This window comes from Motacilla alba, chromosome 2 (assembly GCF_015832195.1).
Source record: "Motacilla alba alba isolate MOTALB_02 chromosome 2, Motacilla_alba_V1.0_pri, whole genome shotgun sequence".
Lineage (NCBI taxonomy): Eukaryota > Metazoa > Chordata > Aves > Passeriformes > Motacillidae > Motacilla > Motacilla alba.
In genome coordinates this window covers 121,556,274-121,561,359 of record NC_052017.1, presented here as the reverse complement: position 1 = coordinate 121,561,359, position 5,086 = coordinate 121,556,274, and positions in this window count along the sequence as shown.

Genomic DNA, 5,086 nt, shown 5'->3' with positions numbered 1-5,086 from the left:
CAACAGAAACCTGGAGAAATTGTCGAAATTTCTTAAAAAATAATAGGAAACAAACAAACAAAAAAAAAAAAAGGACATTTCACAGTGAAGAAAATCTTCAGGCAGGAGAAAAATGATTTGTTTGGCAGAGTGTTAGGGTAGCTTGAAAGAAAAATCCAGAGTCTGTTCTTTGCTGTGACTTCAGAAGTGTGTTGGGCATTTAATCTTAGTTGCCCTGTCTGCAAAGAGAAGATGATAATGCCCTTTTTGCATTGTTGTACAGTCTCTAGAAGTTTCACAATGAAAGAGAGAGGTGTTTCGTAGGGTATTTAAAATTGCCTGTTGGACCTCATGTTTTTAAAATAACAGTTTAGTCTACACATCCTGGAGGAGATGGATCTCTAGGGCAGTGTAGGCAATGTTTAAGTAGGGTGGTTTTTTGTTTCCTTTTTTTTTTTTTTTTTTTTTTTGTTGTTTTATGTTTTTAAACTGTTTAATGGACTGATTTTTGGTATCCTCTGTGGAACATGCAGGTTCTCTGGAGACTGATAGAAATGAGGTTTGCTGGGAATAAAAGAGGCTTCTTTAGGAGATCCCATCATTATCAGAATTCTGTCATCATCACAAAAACTTGAAATTAGTATGGCCCATATAACAGTGTTTCAGCTACTAAACTTTCAGCAACATTTTGTCTGGCTAACATCTTAAATGCCATGGCTTTCCCATTAGATAAGCAGGCTGATTTCATAACTATTTCTTGACAGAACAAGATTAAAAAAAAAAAGACTTGTGAATCTCCTGTAGAGAATTCTGGTGACAGAAACAGAACTGTTGCTATATGGCTGTACATATTTTATGATACAGAAAAGGAAATTAACAGGAAATTAGTGGAATCTGTAGAAAATCTATTTAAATATAAAATACAACAAGCAAATGGCATCTCCACAGTTTATTCTGGCAGTACTAATCATGTTTATTCTGACAATGGGCAAGGAGTGTGCCTAGGGTGGTGTCTCCTGACCCTGCCCCATGTTGCCAGCCTTTAGCTCTGCTCTAGTGTGGCTGTTGTCACCACAGAGCTATGCAATGGGACTGTGCAGATTTGTCCTCTGGCATATCCTATACCTTGACCCTGAGTGTAGCTCCGTGCTCTTGCAGTCAGTCTTGAAATGTGTTCTGGCCTGGAGCAAGGGCCCAAGTTTATAAGGCTAGAGACATAAGAAGCCTCACAATTTGACTCCTGTCTGAAACTTTCAGCATTTATGGTAGGAAAGGCAATTAACAAAGCAGATACAGAATTAAAATCTTTTATCATAATATTGAAAGTAAGAATGCAACATTTTTCTCTTTAGGTAATCAGTGAAGGGACCACAGTGTCTGTTGCCTTCAATTTTGCCAGTGGCAAGTGCCAGCTAAGAGCTGAAGCATAGGTGTATGGAAAGCTTGTCATTTATCACTGACATGCTCACAAGATGCCACCAAATGTATCAGGCTCTACTATAATACAAGAAACCATAATTACTGTATGATAAAAATGAATGTGTTATAATTGTTGGCAAATTAAAGACTCAAAAAGAGATTAACCTTTGATAACAATTTGTTATCTGCCTTTAATTAAATCCAGAGTGATTTAAATAAATAGGAGCGTTTTTAGGGCTTATGTTTTAATTGTGAAAATGACTAATTTGTGCATGTCATTATTTCAAGTTACTTTAAGTGCATTCCTTGCATAAGTTCAAGTAGCAGAATTTCATTCCATCTGGCGATTATTTACTTTCCTTAACCATACATTCAAAAACCATAGAATTAAAAAAATAGCTATTAAAAACCTGATTGAACCTAATAGAGAAATTTAGGTGACTATATATGTCTGTATGGAACCTGAAAATTTTAACACACTTCAAAAAATGAATAGAGAAAACAGTCAGGGAGTTACAAATCCTGTGATTTCCTCAAAAAGCCTATTTTTCCTACTATTTCAAGAGGTTTATGAATCAAGAGTAGATGTATATAAACTGCTTTTGAAGATATTTTTATTTTTTAAAAAATTAATGTTATGTGTGTTACTGAGATGGAAGATGTTTACTTGCACTGCACTGTGAACCTCTAACCCAAGTTAAATGCACAAGGAGACCTAGTATGTTAATTTAAGGATCAAAAAATGTTTCCAATTGGTTATATTAGGTCTGTCAGTAAAACATTTTTGGACTTAAGGAGATGCGTGACTCACCTGAGGATGAGGCATGTTAAATCATTTAAAGGTTGGGCTCTTTCCAAATCATGAGTGCTATCATTCTGATACCCTTAAAAACCACTAAGTTGACTTGCAGACCATTACCTTCTAGCAGGAAATTACTCAGAAGCCTCACTAGATCAGCAGCAAGCCTTCAAGTGTACTTCTCTACAGGGGGACATGACCACCCTGTCTCCTGTCTTAGACATGAAAGCCATATGATAAATAACAATAACAATAACAAAACAAATAACAGTAATAAATATATCATATCTAATAATTAAAAAGTTAATAATAATTTGGTATCTATCTAATATGCTGAAATTCAGAATTATTAATGCTGGCAGAAAGTAGCAGACTGCATCCCAAAAAAAGTGATTTTTGCTGTGTTGTTACAGATGTTCCAACTATGCAAACAACAGGTTGCAATGCTATACTTTTAAAACTCCAGTGGTATGAGAATGTGCACATGTGCACAGCAGATCACTGGTTATTGCAGTAAAGGCAGTCTCTGCTTCTGCTATATATTTTCCCCACTGATACACTCTTTTTTTTTTTTTTTGAGGTTGTCATATGGTATAACACTTTTACTACTTGACTCCTCCCACTTTTCTTCAAACCACATCCTGATTTTTGGCCTCAGAAACTAAACATATGCAGAACTTACAGAACAACACATGATATTGTTTCTGTATAACATCATACCAGCTGGGATATAAATTCTTACAGACAATTTTATGTGAATGAAAAATACCTACATTAAGACATTTTCCATAGTTGTGCAACACATACCACAGTAGAGCATATGGTTTAGAGTCAGAGATCCTCACTTAGAATTATAACAAAAGTCTCAAGTCAGGCCACTGACTTCAGACTTCAGACAATGTAATTTTGAATAGATCATCCTAATTTATTTCTATTTTATTTCTTACTCCTTCTATTCTGGTTTGGATTTCTGAAATCCAAACTCAGCTAGTTTGTGGGCATGTTTAAGATCTTCAAATTTTATCAATTTCATTAATTTGGTATCAAGTCAAATAAAATTATCATTTAACTAAGGAATAGGAAATTTATGATGAAATTTTAACTTGTATCATGATTTGAAGATATGCCAATAGGTATGATTCCTCATTTTTGGGAAATATATTTCATACTTATTTTCATTAGTAAAAAACTATTATTTTTTCTGATTTTCAGTGTTGTTTATTTATTTATGTATGCCTATATGTATGTATGATTTATTTATTTATTTATTTATTTATTTGGGGCAATGGTGGAAGTATTTGAGTGGTTGTTACATTCCCCTTCAGGATAAAGAATCTGCGTGTGAGGCTTTTCTCCCACGATCTATAAACTTTAATCAAGTCATACTCAGCCCTCCTTTTTAATAATCAAAGACACTGAGTTTATGCTTTCACAGCAAATAATTTTCTTCTGCTCTCAAATTAATTTTAAATGCAATTTTGTGAAGTCTCCATTTTTTTTCCCACCGTTCTCATTAAAATATGGACAACAGATCTGTGGGAATAATTCCAGCAATTGCGTCAGCATTCAAGGATTACATTCTCTGTTCAAGAAGCTTCATGGTGGGAGCTCATGTTGGGTTGCTGATCCATTATGGCCCCTAAATCCTTGTAGAGTCAAGGCACTCCATGTCACTGTACCCCATTTTTTTGGGGGGGAAATACATTTGTATTATGTTTAGCTATGCATTCATGTCTCCCATGATGCTCATTTCTTGCAATGGCTCAAGCTGATAAAGAGATCTCCTCTTCCTTGGTTTCATAATGATGTACTCACCAAGGAATCTTTCTGTCATCCTCAGATCCTTAGCATGGTAATTTGTACTTGCACCTCTGGGTCACTGCTGGGAATACTGAATAGCACTGGGCCTGGTAAAGGTGCCTGCTGGATGCAATTAGAAACAATTCAATATTAATTTTCTTTGTAATGTATCCTTTGATGATCTTCTAGCCAGCTCTTGATTGAAATTGTGTACATTGATGCTATGTAGCAGACCTTTTATTTTCTTAATAAAATTATCTTGCAGCATTTACAAACTTTTATTATGCATTTATCGATTAAACAAAAAGAAGAAAAGCATCCAATGGTCAGGTGAAAAAAAGCTGTTTGCCACAGAGCAGACAAAACACTCAGGATTAATATTCTTCAATTTTCTCTGCACATGTAACTTCATTTCAAAACATTTCATATATAAATAATACTGTTCATCTTTCAGAACTGGAAGGATTCTGACTTGCCTGACATATCTATCTCAAAATGTGTAAGGGCTTTCTGAATTTATTGGAACCACCTCTGAGAAGCTTACAGGACTGATGCCAGGCACTGGTGCATGCACTTTCCTCAGCTGTATTTAAGATGTTTTGCAAACAGTTTGTCTCTCAGATTAGGCTTTGTAATTTGCCACAAAACACAAATTCATATAAATAAATATTCTTAACTAATTTTTAACCACCCTTTGGCAGACATACCTCGTTTTCATTTCTTTCTGTAAAAGCAACAACACTGCATCTATTATGCTGACAGATAGAGATACATCCAGAATCCTCCCAAAACTTTAATATTGTCATAGCCTTCCTCCTTCTCACCTCCCAGTATTTAATGCTAATGTGCCTGAAAGGTGTTTGCATTTTGCCAAGTAAAGAAAAAGGAGGGAGTAAACTTTAAAATGAATCAACTAATTTAAAATGTCTCCCTTTCTTCCTTTGGACCCTTCTTTCTTCTGGAAGAATGTTCTGATGAAATTTATTAGAAAGAAATTTCCAAACAGTTTATTCATTTTAAAGCAAATCTAAAGCTTTTGGATTTATTGGACTTTTCTGTCTTTGTGTAAGTTGAATATCACAGCTAATA